The sequence below is a fragment of the Vicugna pacos genome, chromosome 26 (assembly GCF_048564905.1).
Source record: "Vicugna pacos chromosome 26, VicPac4, whole genome shotgun sequence".
Classification (NCBI taxonomy): Eukaryota; Metazoa; Chordata; class Mammalia; order Artiodactyla; family Camelidae; genus Vicugna; species Vicugna pacos.
Genome location: NC_133012.1, coordinates 20,226,825 through 20,243,374, shown reverse-complemented (window position 1 = coordinate 20,243,374; position 16,550 = coordinate 20,226,825). Strand labels below are relative to the sequence as shown.

Genomic DNA, 16,550 nt, shown 5'->3' with positions numbered 1-16,550 from the left:
TGCCCTCTTCCTGTGAGCGCACGGGGCCCGAAGGAGATCCTGGAACCAGTGGTTTTCCTTATATGATTACAGGGTTTCCAAGTGTAGAGTTGAGCCTTTTCAACAAGAAGGGCATCTCAGACCCCTGTTTAGAAAGTGGGTTTTGTCCTTTAGCTGGTTGAGTTGAAGTGGGAGGGTGTGTTCTTCACAGGCTTAATCACATGCTGTGCCAGTCCCCAGGGGCGTCCCTTTGTTCTGGGAAGCACCGCCTCTCCTGGAAGCCAGCAGGGGACGCACGCTCCCTGTCTCCCCGTCTGCTCCAGGTCCTTTCCCCCGGCTGAGTTGATTTTCCTTCCCGTGAATATGTTACGGCTGGCAGTCTGTGTTTGTAACTGCCTGTCTGCTCTTACTCAGGCCGCTTTCCCTCCCCGCGCTGTCCCTCTCTCGCTTTTCCGTTTTTTATCGCTGGGGTACAAGTGGTGGCGGAACGAGCAGAACCACAGGACACAATGTACCGGCCTCTGCAGCCCACAGGCTCTCGTCTCCACACTCCTGCCTGACCTGTATCTATTTTTATACATCTGCAACTCTTCTTGATTTTTCTCGGCTTTGGGCTTTCTAACAGAGCTTTGCTGTAGTTTGATTATTTGGACCCTTTGCTCAAGGCGTCAGGAGAAATGTTCCCGACACTGTCACAAACCGCAGCTCTCGGGTGGGTGTTCGGGCGCGGTGTGAAGAAGGCCTCCTTCGGCCCCTCCTCCCCCAGACGCAGCTCTGTGGGGCTTTAACATTCATGCCGGGAGGCTCAGCGCTCACTGTGAAAACGGGGGCAGCGCCTGGTACCAAAAGTTCCCAGCAGCTGGATGTTTGTCTCCCTTTCCCTCTTAGCCCCACGACTCAAGACTTTATCAACTTAGTAACACAAAATGTGGCAATCAGCCTGATCCTTGAAGGAGCTACGGACTCTTGAAGCCCATCTGCAGACCCCACCTCCGTCAAGAGCCGCTGCATCTGACTGCGAGCTGCTGGTGGCTCTCGGGCCAGCGGCCAGGGCGGGGCCTGCTGCTTGTCTTTCTCTGAGGGAGCTCGCAGAATACTGTCCACACCTACAACTGCCTTCCGAAAGGAGCAGGATGTGACACCTTCAGTTTTTATTCCCCAGAGTCTTAGTCGAGTGTGTTCTGATGTAACGACCATCACCAGAATTTCTTAGCAAGTACTCATAATCCTCTGCACCGCATTATGTATTTCCAAACATCTCAGAAGCGGCTGGCCTTCACACCAAATGAAATGATGGAGGATCTGTCTATCTTATGTGTCACTGGACATCTAGATGGTTGCTGTTACTTAGTCTTAAATCAGTCTTAATCTGTTCTTAGCATTTTCAAACAGTAAATGTTACTTCCTTTTATGGTTACTTCACTTAATTCTTTTTTTTTCATTCACTCAACATGTGTTTATCAAATAATGTTTACATGCCAGGTGTATAAAGATCAAAAGATGTGGCCCCTGTCTTTGATGTGCTCATAGCCTGGTAGGGGGAACAGTGTGGCATATGGGTTGGGGGACAGGTCTTGGAGTCAGAGTGCATAGGTTCAGATCCCAGCTCTACTGTTTACTATCTGCAGGACCTTGGACAGGTAGCTTAGACTCCCTGAAGCCTCAATCTCCTCATCTGAGTAATGGGCATAATAATAGTTACTGTGAGATACAGAGATACGCTGTTCATCCTCTGCTTGGCAGCGTGGGGCCATAACAATTACGCTAGCTGAAACCGTGCAAAGCTATCTTAATAATCAGTAGGGAAGATTACAGCTGTTCCTTCTATGCCCTTTAAAAATTTTCATCAAAATATTTAAAAACTCTCTTACTCTAAGTTAGAACTGTATGGAGAGATGAAGAAAATAGCAAAATTAGTATTTATTAGTAGATTGTAATTTAAATCATTACAGATACTGAAGTTAGAGTTTTATTTATTTATTTTTTAAAAACAGTGCTCGCCGTCTTTGTCCTGAGATACAAAACGACCCAAGGGAGCATCTTTTCTGTGCCGAGGCAAATGGTCAGACCCTTTCTAAGTGTGGCTCATCTTCAAACATTTCCCTCTTTGTGTTTTCAGTGCTGTGAAATCTGTCTGAGACTTCTTTTAATGTGAAGGTTTTTGCTGGTGTCACTTCCTCCAGGACATCTTTATCCTTTTCATCACAACCATCTTCCTCATTTACGTCAGTAAGTTCACCTCACCAGGTTCCTCTGGCTGCAAAGTCAGTCTCCAGTGGTGCCGGTGTCAACATTCCCATGGACAGCTATTTCCTCTCCGATTCCAGTTGCTTTTGATTCAAATCCTGCAAAGTTATTGGCACCATGCAGTACAAATTACTGCCAGACCACATGTGTATTACTTGCTGTCACTTTCTGCCATGATGCTTGAATATTTTCAGTTGCACATTTTATGTCATATTTCTTCCAAAACTCAGCTAAAGAAATTGCACGATATCCCTCTGCAGCCTCAAAAGCCTGTCCAAAAGTCCACCTAAGAAAATAGGCGTTAAAAATGGAAATAACTCCTTGTCAATTTGCCGCATTATTGAAATTGTTTTTGACATAAAAAGAAACTTTTCAGATCTTCATTCAAGTGTCCAAGAGAATCAAGGTGACTTGGAGCATTCTTCAACAGCAGTAGTCCATTACAAATTAAATTATATGGGTTTACCACTGGGAGACAAAGAGGCAACACCATTATATGCTTTGCTGTCGGTGCATGAACTAAACAGCAGGTGGGCAGCAACCAATCACCAACAGACCTTGAAAGAAGTGATGTGATTGGTCACTGATTATGATGCACATGTGTTATCTGCATAGTGATTTGTGGACTCAGGAGCTAGCAGTGAAGTTTATACCTTATGCTGCGATAGCTACAACCAAGGCTGCCAGATTTGTCGTAGTCAATAGAGTGTGGTAACTGAAATTAGAATCATGCTGTTGGGGAACTGGTGTTATTTAACTGAACTGTGGTAACTGGAATTTGTGCTTATTCAAATGGTGCAAAGGGAGGGGTGTCTTTGTGTACGCATGTTAAGTATGGGGATACATAGCACATAGTAAGCGCTGTTGACATTAACTTATATTCATATTATTAGACAGCCACATAAATAAATGTAATAGAGACATCAGCCAGAGCCTCCTTTCTCCTGAGCTTTCCACATGATTTTTCTCAATGCTATTTCCACCAAGATTCTTGCAAATCCCCATGACACTCATGTAATTGCAGGCATCTCTACTTCTAGACTCCTGCTCCCATAACATATGGCACCCCAGAAATGAGGCTCAGTGCTTTGCACAAAGAAACCCCCTCCCATGAAATATTCATGACTAGGGGAACGTCACCGGGGTTTCAGTGGGGTGCGAACGGGAGAACAGAGCGGTGCAGATCTTCAAACTGAGTATTAGCCATCCAAGTTCTTAAAAGTCCTTTCAGCTACCCCCACCAGGGCTTCCTCCTTGGCCCCACACTCAAAAGGTCCTAGCCTCGTACATTCACTGATTCATCTCTGCTCCATTCCCTGCTCCACAACACCTACCTCCAAAATTTCTCTCCAAACTTCAATGTTTCCTCAAAAGTAATTCAGCCCTCCAGAGCACCTGCTCAACTCCTAAATTTACCTAGCTCGTTAAGTTTACAGAATGCTAAAAAGAAGGGGGGAGAAGGGGGAAGGAAGAAAAAAAGGAAAAAATAAAAAGAAAGTGTTTCTTTGAACAGGAACCACCCACTTTAGAAGGCCATTCTAGTTAGAGTTGCCAGGTTTATTTTAGCAAAAAAAAAAAAAAAAAAAAGTCGTAAGATTCCCAGTTAAATTTCTGTTTCAGATAAACACGGAAATATTTTTTACTTTAAGTCTGTCCCAAATATTCCATGGAACATACTTCTTCCAAAAATTATTTGTTGGTTGTCTAAAATTCAAATTTAACTGGATGGCTTTCATTTTATCTGGCAACTCTGTGGCTATGGGAAGCATCCTTTATTTGTTCCTATTTCACAATAACAGTAACAGATAAGAAATGGGACGAGGCAGTGTACACGGTGGGAATGTAGAAGGAGGCGCAGTCAAGACTGCTTGGAAGAGTCAAGGAAACTTCTAGAGGAGCTGGGAGTTGGAAGCTCAGTGGGACTTTTCCAGGCACAAAGAGCCCTGCATACAGAGGTGGTAGCCGGTGCAAAATGATGACAGGACGAGGGGTGGATAGTTCTTACTCAGGAAAAATGTAGAATTTCGCTTTCCATCACTCGGGGCTCCCTTTCCTTGAAAGGGGAGATGCTCTTAATGATGTACTGGGCGAGTACAATTCAGGAGAGCTGTAGCCTCACTCAGTCAAGGTCCTGGCAGAATACACAGATGGTCTAGACTGTCCTCATGGGGGCTGCTTATAGAGGGGTGGCCAGGGTCCTGGGGAACCACTAGGAGACGGTGAAGCGACCAGGCTTCCTGGCAGTGGGGAGCCATGTCCACCCAGCTTGCAGCTGCCCCAGGCTTGAAGAGCAAGGGGAGCGGGTGTGGCCAGCAGGGTGCCTGGAGGGTATCAGTACCCTGACTCCACTGTCCCCACAGTCCAGCTGGGGCACTGTGTGGAGGTCAGCCTTCTGGCGCTCCAGGCAGGCTGGAGAAAGGGGAATAGTGCAGAGACAAGTAGAGAAAACCCAGCACAACCACCCAAGAAAATCATAAGATTTGGATTTCTAGAGAAAATCACATTGACCACATGGGTAGGGGTCCTTAACTAAATAGGGGCGACCACCTGTGCTCGAGGTCACCGGCACAGTGAGTGTGTGTGGTCCCACACACACACCTCGGACACGGAAGGGACCTCAGCTGGCCTCCTGGTCTAGCCCTCCAGCCGTCAACTCAGAAGTAAGGAGTGACTGTCTGCATTTACACATATTAGCTGCAGGAGGGCTGAACATTTGCTCACGGTCCCAGTGCTCATGAGCGGGGGGGTGGGGGGGTTGGGGGTACAAAGAGAGCTCAAGCAGCGGGAACTTGGATCACTTCCCTCCCAGGGTGATATTTCCAGCACTTCTCCACTGCCGTGGATCTAGACATTCTAATTGTGCTGGAACACAAAACTATGCTGGTTTCAAGACGAGCCCTCCTGCCTTTTTTTTTTTTTAAACCATTTATTTATGTCTCTAAACACACATGCAGAGAAGCAACTACATGGCGGATTGTATCACTAAACACTCAAGCTCCACAGCCAGTGAGGAACTTCTCTATCATACAAGAGCTTTCTTAATTCGCCTTTACAAGGTCATATTAATCTTTAACTTCTAAAGCCATCTGTTGTGTTTTTCTGACATCCATGTGTGTTTCCATTAGGTGAACGTGGCTCTGTCTACTAGACAGCAAAAGAGCCGACTGAAAAGTGAAAAATGAAGTCATATTTTAGGCACATCAATTTAGCCAGAACATGGAGATATAAATATAGGTTACAAAATATGAATAAGATGTTGGAGATGAGCCTTTTAGAACATACACATTTTCATCCAGAGGCAGCACTCTGGTGAGTTCTGAGTCCAGAGTTGCAGGCAGGCCTCTGGGGCCACCTGCCAGGAGTTACAACCAGGTGTGACGGGCACATTGAACCAGGCTGCGGGCAGCCCGTCCCTCTCTGGGAGGTGATGCGGGCAGTGGAGAGATGACAGGCATGTGGCCAGACAGACTAGAGCTGGGGTTCGGGGGTCTTCCTCCTTTCTAGCTGTGGGAGTTGAGGGTACTCTAACTTCTCGGAGCCTCATTTTTCCATCTCTAAAATGGGAATAATAGTGGCTGGCTGGACTGTGCTGAGCATTAAAGATGAAAATAGTTAACACGTAAGTAAGGCTTACTGTGTACCAAGGGTTGTTCTAAGTTGATCTGTTATGGATTGAATCGAGTCTTCCCAAAAAGGCATGTTGAAGTCGTTAACCTCCAGCACTGCAGAATGTGACCTTATTTGAAAATTGAGTCTTTACAGAGAAATCAAGTTAAAATGAGGCCACAGGGTGGACCCTAATCCAATACTGATGTCCTTATAAAACGGGAAGTTTGGACCCAGAGGCAGACACGCACAGAGGGAAGATGATGTGAAGACGCGGGGAGAAGGTGGCCATCTACAGGCCAAGGGACGCCTGGGGCTCCAGGAGCTGGGAGAGGCAAGGAAGGATCCTCCTCTAGAGCCTTCAGAGGGAGCGCGACCCCGCCCACACGCTGGTTTCTGACTTCAGGCCTCCAGAGCTGCGAGACGGTAACTGTGTGTGGTTCTAAGGCACCTGATTTGTGGTACTTACAGCAGCCTCAGGAGACTGACACATTTCACCTTCACAATTCCCTTAGGGGACAAGCACTCTCGGTAGCCCCCCTTTGCAGGTAAAGTAAGTGAGGCCCAGAGAGACAGCTGAATTCTCAGCAGAGCCAGGATTCCACCAAGGGAGCCTGGACCCCGAGTCCTTGCTCTTAACCACCACGATCCACCAACCCCGGGTCACCAGTGTGTGACGGAGCACCTGGTACAATTCACAGCCACAACAAGCCCACAGAAAGGGAGCCACTGCCGGTGCTGTGTCTGCTACTGTGCCATCTGGGGAGCTTCGCCCTCGAGGACAGGGGACTTCAGGGTTTCCATCTTATTTAGTCTTCAAGATAACTCTCAAAGACAGATAATATTGTCCTCATGTTGCAGATGGGAGAATTAAGTCTCAAAGTGGCCGAGTGACGAGGCTCAGGCCACACGGCTGGCCAGAGGGCAGAGCTCCAGCTCCAAGCCAGGTCTCACCGGCCTAGCGCCCGCACCCCTCCCGGCAGCCGCGCCCCTCCCTCCAGCCACCAGGCTGCTCATCAGCTCCCCAGGGCTCGGTCATCTCAGTGGAAACTGCCCCCACGATCCAGGACTGCTTCTGAGACTCATACCCAGGGAACCGCATGAAGGTGCGCGGGTCTCCAGGAAGCCAGAAGCCCCCGTCTCTTGCAGCTGGTTATCGCGCACGGGTTTGCCATAAATCTCTCTAAAGGAGGGAAGGCTGCCAGACAGGGGAGACTGACAAGGCAGCCAGGAATCTTACCTCCCCTCTCCCTCTGGAAGGAGTCCAGCTGTGGAAGGAGAGGCTCCCAAAGGACTGAAATCTGGGGGCCTCAAGTTAATGGTGCATTTTAGAGCTTGAACGTATGTACATACATCACCTCAAACTGACCCGGCTCCAAGCAGTGACTATATACCTGATTCAGGGCCAGGCAACCTGAGGATGTTACGTAAGTCAGACTTTCCCACCACTAGCCTCCTCTCTGCACTTTGCCTTGAGCATTTGGAGGGTCTAAAGATGAGTTGAGACCCTGTTTAGACTAGTGAATTTTCAAATAACTACTTGATACCCAAGAGACCTGGAAGAATTAACAGTGCATTGCTCTAAGTACCTACTTAACATACAAATCGAAATTTGCTTTACAGGAAAATACAACTTACTTCCTTAACTTGTTCAAAGACAGAATTTGGTATGTTAAAGCAGCGGTTTCAAATGAAATATACAAGATCAAGTTGAAAGAAAAGTTCACAATCTGCACATCTTTAAATGCAACTACTGATGTATGCGCCAGACACAGTCCTGATGAAGTCTGAGTCACAAATATTCCAAGACCGAGATAATAGGCTTTGATTATGGTGTGAAGTGTAGGGACTGCAGCAAAAATAACCCCAAAATGTTAAAAGGGAAGTTATTTTTGATTGGAGACATTCATGCTCATAGTTTCGAGGTCGCTAGACTCAAAAGGATGCACTGTTTTATCTTCCTAGAGTGCTCTAGCTTGGTGCAAGTATTTAATAACCAGAATACAGGGACAGAAACAAAAATTATTTTCCTGCATAAAGACAAAAATGTAAGTTTGGGCGTTTTTGTTTTAAACACCCTTTATTTTGGAAAAGCTAATTTGTATCAAAGCGCAAAGAAATTTCCAGACAATTTAATCTATCCTCACCTCCATGCAAAGCTGGAAAAGAGCTTGAATTAATTACCGCATTTAAGGTGGAATCTCTTCTGAGACACAGTCCCATTTTACTGAGTACTTCTAGAGACTTCTAAAGACGGCGGGTGTTTGGAGGGGAAACTCCTTACTCTTGGCTCTTGTGCTTCCACACATGAGAGAAATGCAGTCAATACCTCGATCCTGAAGCTTTGCCAGCTCTCCCTGGTGATGAAGTGTCCGTCTCCTCCCCACCCACTGAGCCACCCTCCTCTCCCCCAGTGACCGCAGATCAGCCACATGCCTCACACAACTGGGAGTGGTTACTCAGGCATGCAACAGGCTGCAGCTCCCTCCCACCCTGTCTGCCTGCAGGGGGCTGGGAGGCCCCTCCCCATAAATTCAGCCAGGACAGGAGTCCTCCTTGTGCCGGGGCAGGGGGTTGCTCTGGTTTTCCAGCCATTCCACCTGTGACTGGGGCAGGGGCGATGGGTAAGGATGGGGAGTTCAATTCTGTTAAAAAAAAAAAAAAAGGAGGGGGGCACATTTAGGTCTTAGATCCAAGCCATATTCTCCAATGCATCTTTTCAATTGATGTAGAACCTGGGATGGTTGGTGGGTGATCTCCAACAACAGGTACCAGATAAAAATATCAACCATTAATGCCAGGAATTGATAAAGAATGATCAAATTCAGCTATTCAGGAGTGTGAGATAACCAGCAACCTTAATGGCTGAATCTAGTGTGAACCAATCAATCTATAAAAAACAAACAAATCTAAACCTATGTGTGAGGTGTGATGCTGGCCCATCCAAGTTCATTGCCTTGGGTCAGGTGCGGCCACAGAGGAGTGAGACCAACCTCCCACGTCATGGGAGGAAAAAATAGTTTAGGTCGAGGTTGTAGCCGCAGCTTATCTGCTCCGATCAATGAGCACCAGCGATCAGCATATAAACACTTGGTGTTTGGAGCTGACACTGTACCTCGCCTAATGGTTTGTGTGCATAATTCTCCTTGGGTGCTCTTAGCATATCTAAGATGTATTGAAAGATACTCTACCTTAGGGATGAAAGAGTAACTCAGACGAGCAATTTCATCACTTGGCTAGGTGTGAGAAGTATCTTTCTGATGTACTGATATTTCCCACTCCAAACAGTAAGACATCACTGGAACAGGGGAGCTTTTCGAGTTAAAAATAGAAGCATCAGGCAGGATGAAAACTGGCAGCAACTGAGGACCCATGAGAAGCATGTGGCCTAGTGGGAAGTGTTTTGGATCCCAATAGACCAGTCTGTCCCTGTCCTGGGATCTCACACAAGTCACTTAGCTCCAGTGAGCCTCAGCTTTCTCATCTGAAAAATGGAAATCATCATCCCTTTATCCGGAGTTAATTTGGGTTAACTTTAGCACGGTGTCTGGCACATAGCAGGCATTTGGTAAATGCACATCACCTAAATCTCCCGTTAAAGGGCAACTCTATCAAACAGCATGCAGGGGTCTGTGGCTTCTGGGAGGGATGAAGCTGGGCAGCCTATTTATTACCTCGTATTTACACATCATCTCCTGAAGCAGACTCTCAAATTGACTTGAAGGAAAAAAAAAAAAAAGATTACCACTCATTACCATTGCTCAGGAAGCTTTGCAAGGGGTGAATCCCAAGTTCAGAAACTACAACCACGGGGTTCACGTTGGCCGAGAAAGCGCCTCCCCTGCGCCTAGGAAATGCCTGGCCCGACACTGCCCTCTACTGGCGGTCACGATGATCTCCAGCACTTGCAGCCTCACCCAGGGTCGTGCTGGGTGGGAGTCGCGCGCGCGTATGGCAGCCTCATATTTCGTCCTGGCATCTCACGATGTGAAGGCGCCCCAGGATTCCTAGAGCTCCCTGTGAAATACTAAACATGCCCAGGGCAGTCCCCTTAGTCGCAAACATGAACAGCACAACCTGCGGAAGGAGGAGGGATCCCCTGGTCTGGATTTGACTCATTTTTAAGTATCTGTTTTGTTTCCACGTCCTCATCCCCATCTTCCACCTCTGTCCTAATCTTGGTTTCGTTTCACTTTTCTCTTTAGGATTTTTGCTTCTGTATGGTGTTCATTATCCTCGACCTCAGCCCTTTATCTCCTTGGTTCTCTTCTTTTCTCTTTAGGCGAAGGTCAGTGAGGGATCTTACTCACCCCAATTTGTGATGGTCAGTGTGGGGGACATTCAAGGTCTCTGGCATCCTTTGTTCTTCAGGAGCAGCTACTCCTGCCCCTTGACAAATTCCTTCCCCCTCACCTCACCCCACCCCAACGTGGTCCATTCAGGAGCTTATAGGACCCCACCTTCCCAGCTGTGGTGACTGGGCATCCATCCCAACCTGTGCCAGTTAGGGTGCCCACCCCTGGACACAGTGCCAGCTGCTCCAGGATCCAGGCTGAGCTGTCAGAGCTGTGCCCCCACACCCATGCTGGGAGACTCCATTCCTTTTGGTGGCCAGGCTGGGCAGACACGCCCCCAGCGTGTGAAGACACGCTCCCCAGGCTGCAGCAGGAGCGAGTGCGGGGTGCGGGCAGGGAGCAGCCGAGATGCAGGTGGGGGGTCAGGCCTGGCAGGGTTGCACCCTTACTTAGTTCTGCTCCCCGCCGTGTCTCTGGTTGCAGGGACTCCAGAGCATTCTCTTTGCCGAGTTGCAGGCTTGGGCTCCGCCTCCTTTACCTTTCCCGGGACTCAGCTCCCTGCAGCCGGCACACAGGCCACGCTGCACCCCACCCCCAGCGCCGCCCTCGCCATGCCTGGCCCCGCCCGGGGCTGTGCAGAACCTCTTTAGGAGGAGGCCCAGGACCTGGTGGTGCACCGCTCCTGAGCACCAGACCTTGGTGGCCTCCCTTGGTTCCTTCCTCCAAAGCCGCCTCACCCACAGAAGATCCCACACATCAGCTTGTTTTATGGTCTAAGTCTAGGTTTTCCCCTTCTGAAGAGCTTAGATACAATTTTAAACTTCTCTATTGTGGACATTTTCAAATGTACGAAACGGTGTGATAAACAACAACAGAGAACATTCTGCCCTGGTTTCGTGTGTTTTCCTTCCCCCACTGGAATATTTGTAAAGCAAATTCCAGACATAATATCTTAAATCTTAAACATTTCTGTGCCTATCTCTCATACTGAAGAATTTTTCCAAAAAAATGACATTATTGTTTCACACCCAACAGAAGGAATGATAATTCTTCATTATCGTCTACTACCCAGTTCATGTTCAGTTTTTCCTGATTATCCCAAAAACGTCCCGGAGCAGCTGGTTTCTTTGAATCAGGGTTCTAACAAGCCTCAGATCGTGTATTTGGTTGTGATTCTTAGTCTCGTTTAACCTATAAGAGTTCTCCTCTGTTTTGTTTATTATTTATTCTCCATTTATTTATTGATGGAAAACTGGGCCTTCTGTCCTGAAAATGTCTCATATTCTGGATGTGGCCGATTTTAGCATTATGGTGTTATTAACGTGTTCCTTTAGCTCCTGTATTTCTTGTAATCTACAAGTTTGATCTAGAAGTCTGATTAGATTCAGGTTCAATTTCTTTAAGGCAAGAATCCATTGTAGAAGGTGCTGAGTACTTGCTCCTGCATCACATCATGTGCTCATAACATCTGGTCGCCTCACTTTCTGTTTAGCTTGATCTGTGGGTTTGAATGGTGTCAGGCTAATCCATTGACTATAAAGTTTCCCGTCAACCTTCATCTACTGGTTTTAGCAACCACTGATGATCATCACCTACATCTGTTCCTTTTGTAAGGATTGCAAAATTCCTCCCTTCCCAAGTGAAACTATTTTCTGGCAACAGGTTTTTTTTTTGGAATTTCTGTTTGGTGTGCATATCTCTTGCATTGAAGTGGGTGGATGTATCAGTTATCTACTGCTGTGTAACAAACAACCTCAAGCCTTCAATGGCTTAAAACAACAACAAGATTTATTCCACTCACAAATCTGCAGTTTGAATGGAAATTGGAAGGGAAAGCTCTTCTCTGCTTTATGTGACATCAACAAGGGGCAGCTCGGAGGCTGGGGGTGACTAGCACCTGGGGGCTGGACTTACTTAATAAGGAAACTGATGCTGGTTGGGACTTGAGCTGGGGCTGTCAGCTGCTATAAAACACATGTCTCCTCCACGTGGCTGCTTATCTTTCTCAAAGCAGACTGGTGAGCTTCCAAGGGCGAGCAACCCAAGAGAGCAAGGAGAAAATATTTGGTATTTGTATGACTCAGACCCATAGGTCACATAGCATCACTTCTGTTGTACTTTGCTGGTGAAAGCTGTCCCAAAGGCCCATCGAGGTTCAAAAAGAAAGGACACTAGAAAATGTCTTAGAGACATTCTGGTAGAATACTCATCCATTTCCAGAGTATTTATTATTTTCAAGACACAACGTTAGGTACTGTGAAAAGCACAAGATTAGTAGGACCTGCTCCTACTCCTATAAGGGCCTTACAGTACAATACTGGCCATAAGACAAGTATGAAAAATGTCACCCAAAGCTGATGTGAACCTCAAGGGAACAACCCTACCAATGCGACAAAGAGCCACGTGGTCTCAGGATCCGTGAGGGGGCCACAGAGGTAGGGCTGCTGTGAGTCTCTTCTAGAATAGTGCCCACACCTCAGACACACTGCACTCACCACCCTATTCCAACTACATGACCCCTTGTCCTAATTTGGATGAAAAAAAAATGTAGTGTTCTTGCCAGAAAAGGTTAACTTGAATCTAACCATGAAGAAAAGTCAGACAAATCTAAAATGCAGCCAGTTTACTAGATAACTATCTGGGCTTTTCAAGAATGTCAACAAGGTGGAAGTCCAAACAAAACAAAAAGGTGAGGATATCACTCTTAAGAGAGAGCAAAGAAGCATGGCAACCAAATGGCCTGCTTGAATCTTGATTAGATTTTTTTATTTCAGAAAAGGTTATAAAGGATTTGGGTTTTTTTTGGCATTAGGGAAAATCTGAAAACAATTATGGTCACATAGGAGAATATTCCATACACGCCACATAATTTAGCAGGTGAAGTGTCATGATGTTAGGAATTGGCTTTTAACTGGTTCAGCAAAAACAAAAACCAAAACAAAACAGAAACCTACATTTCTCAAGTGAGAATAAAGCAAACGTGCCACATGTTAACAGAGAATCACAGAACACAGATACTCACAATGCTATTTCAGTGTTTCTGTAGCTTTGAGGTTTTTTAATTATAAAAACTTGGAGGATAGCCACATGATGGAATACTATTCAGCAATAAGAAGGAACAAACACAGGACATGGGACCACATACGGAATGAGTCCATTTATGTGAAAGTCATAAAAGGCGAGGCTAAAAAGACATAAGGCAGATTAGTGTTTGTCTGGGGCAGAGGTGGTAAAAAATGGGAATTAACAACAAATGTGCACGAGGGGTAAGACCTCATAAGGGATGAGACCACCAAGATGAGAAGAGAGAACAAGCAAAGACCAGACAACAGGCACCAAGCTCTTCTTGAAGCCCCAGTGACAAGGGGTTGGCAAAAGGGAAGTCTGTGGAAGGTACTAGAAGGTGAGATTGAGAGGAGAGAGGAAACTCAGAAGCCAATAAAGAGACCGTCTCTAGAAGGCAGGAATGGTCAAAGATAAAATTCCACAGAGAGGGGTTGAAAGATGTCATTGGATCTTGCTGGTAGAAGGTCTTGGGTGGACTCAGGAAGGTCAGTTTGGCAGAAGGATGCCATCAGAAGTCAGGCTGCAGTTCATGCATTGCCCACCCTGGTCTGAGTTGAAGCCTCCTGAAGGCCCCCCTGCCTCCACCCGCCCCCTCGTTGCTCCCTTTTCTCTGCTCCAGTGGCCAGAGTGCTTTTCTCAGATGAAAGTTCTATCACACTACTCCTCCACTCAAAACCCTCCAAAGGCATTCCCTGCGCTCAGAATAAGACTCAGAGTCTACAGGACCTGCAAGGACCTAATGTGGCCTTGTGTCAGTTCATGTCCTTCGGGAAGGAGCCACTAAGACGAATAACTTATCAGACAGGCAGGAACTTTACTGGGGGCAGCACCTGTTACAGGCAAAGGGGAGAGGCAGGAGCGGGCAGGGAAGTCCCCCATTTGTGAAGGTCTGACATTTGTGAAAGGAGATGAGGAAGAAAGGACACCTGCAATCGTGAGACAGTTTGGCCACATCGATAAGGGTCCTTCCGCCACAGTCGCCCATCAGAGGCATGACCCTGCTCCGTCAGCCTGGGAGAAGTGGGGCTTTGGCCCCGGCGCAGGGGTGGGCCCCACAAGGCAGCAGTGGAACCACAGGTTCCAGACTCCCTGCAGCAGGACATCTGAGCCGGGCGAATGTGTGGCAGCCACGCCACTTGTGGGCTCTCAGCCCCCATCTCCGCTCTCTCCACCCCTCACTTTGGCTGTGGCTACGCCAGCTCCTTGCTGCCCCTCCAGTGTCCCAAGCCCGTGTGGCCACAGGGCTTTTACCCCAGCTGCTCCCTGCTGGAACACTCTGTTCTCACGTATCTACATAGCCAGCCCCTTACTCACTTTAGGGCTCGGCTCCGATTCCATCTGATCAGAAAGGCATTTCCAGGCCCATCCATATACAATAGAGTTCTCATCATTCTCGGTGCCCTTAACCTTCTTTAACCTTTTCCATAGAATTTTTTAACTCCTTGACATTATTTACATCTATTTGTTTGTGGCACTTCACAGGAACATAAGCGCCGGGCCCACTGATAAGGTCACTTTTCATTTTATTTGTCTCCATGTGTGATGGAAGAGGTACTGATCGCCATGCAGAAGTCACCCTCTGGCCTTATTAATATTTGGATTTAAAACCGAAAGATCTAGAAAGATTGATAGGAATCAACATGACAGGTAAGGTGATTAAGCAAGTAAATGTATTTCCCATTCTTTTGAAAAACGTAATTTCCTGGGTTTTCCATTTGTGACCCGCCAGGGTAGCCACCTGGCCCGTCAGGCTTGTTTCAGAGGCTGGGAGCCCAGCAGCTCTGTGTGCCCCGCAGGCCGCCAGGCCCCACGCCTGCAAGTGGATGGGACTTGATATCATAAATAGTTCCTCATGGCTCCGCCGGGGAGCTCTTCCCCACCGCCCTCCTTTCCCGGCCGCGGCTCTATGTGAGCCTTACCCCTGTCAAGCCAGAGGGGGATGGAGCCCATTAGATATTTCCCCCAAAGAATTAAACTGTTCCTCAGGGAAACTGGTAGTGAAGGATGTGATTTTAAATAGAAATTTCTGGCCTAGGTTTCTGATCCCCCAAATCCTCCGTCAAGCCAGGCCATTTTCCCTCTTTTTAGAATTGTAGCGCTGAGTGCTAACAGGGTGAGGGATGTGGGTAAAGACTGCGCTCGTGCTTTGGGAAGTCAGCGTCTGGCCGTGTGGCGCCAAGCTCACCACAGGGCAGTGCTAGCTGGGTTCATGGCGACAGCAGTTGGCACGGATCAAATACTGTCTCTCCTCCGACCAGAGCCCAGGTGAGAAGGTCTAGGGGAAGCAGGCCAGAGGCGTCACGACGGCAGCTCAGGAAGGGGACCTCGCCACGGCACTTGAAGCTACCCCTAGAAGCCCTCGACCTTCTCAGTTTTTCAGAAAAGAAACTTGAATCCAGAAAGCCTTTGAGGCCACAGGGTTAGGAACCACCACAGCTGGACTCGAACCCGTGTCTCCTGCTTCTAATCCATCTCTCTTCTCGCACAGATCTCGTCAGGAGACGGAGAAGAAGAGACCAAGTCAAGGCCCAGGATCGGCCCATGAACGTGGAGAGGAAGGGGACCCGTGTGCGGGGAAAAGGGCTTGCCTTTGGCCCTGACCTGAAAACCTATGAAATACGGCTAAGTCAAATACAAGGTAATCTGGTTTTGGCAGAAGCACAGCCTTTTTATTTCACATTATTAAGAAATTCATATTCTCCTGCTGACCACGAAACCACCTGGAGGTGGGGGCCGAGTAAATCGGATACCTTCTACCTCACACCATGTTGCCCAAGGGAACCGCTGTTTCTGAGAACTTTTCCAGACTCTCGGTTATAAATGGCTTCAACTCCCAAACCTAAAATCTCTGGGGAATACGACTGAAGTTGTTTCAAACCACCAGAGCACTGGCTTACTCACCAATTTGGAATTTAGTGAAAAGGTAAACCATAGGAGTTTTAAATTGGGTGTCTACTTACCTCTTAAAATATTTGACGGAGCTTGCAAAATACTTAGTTATACCCACTTCTGCTTTGTAGTCCTGAAACCCAGCCCGGGTTGGGTGTGGACCCGCGCTGGGGAGGAGAGAGGCGTAGGGCTGTGTCTGAGGCCATCTTTGCCATGTCCACTTGGATTTTTCATCTGCTCTGAACTAAAAATGTCCCCCTTGTGGACTGGCAGCGGGAACTGGCTTTCTATAAGGAGCTGGGGGTGGAATGGGGCAGACAATAGCTTAAAAGGAAACTGGCTGAGTATTTAGGATAAAGCAGTTCCCAGGTAACTTTAAAACACATACAGAGGGACACTTATTGAGTTCCTACTAAGTGTCAGGAAGCATGAGACACTTGAGTGGGATGTAGGGAACTGCCCTCACTG

At 47.5% G+C, this 16,550-nt stretch overlaps 1 protein-coding gene across 5 annotated transcripts in view; it reads right to left on the bottom strand.

Moving 5' to 3' along the window:
• The window catches only part of ENPP6 (ectonucleotide pyrophosphatase/phosphodiesterase 6), an 87,269-nt gene that overhangs the window by 33,749 nt on the left and 36,970 nt on the right, over positions 1 to 16,550 (bottom strand). The gene's annotated exons all lie outside the window — the stretch shown is intronic.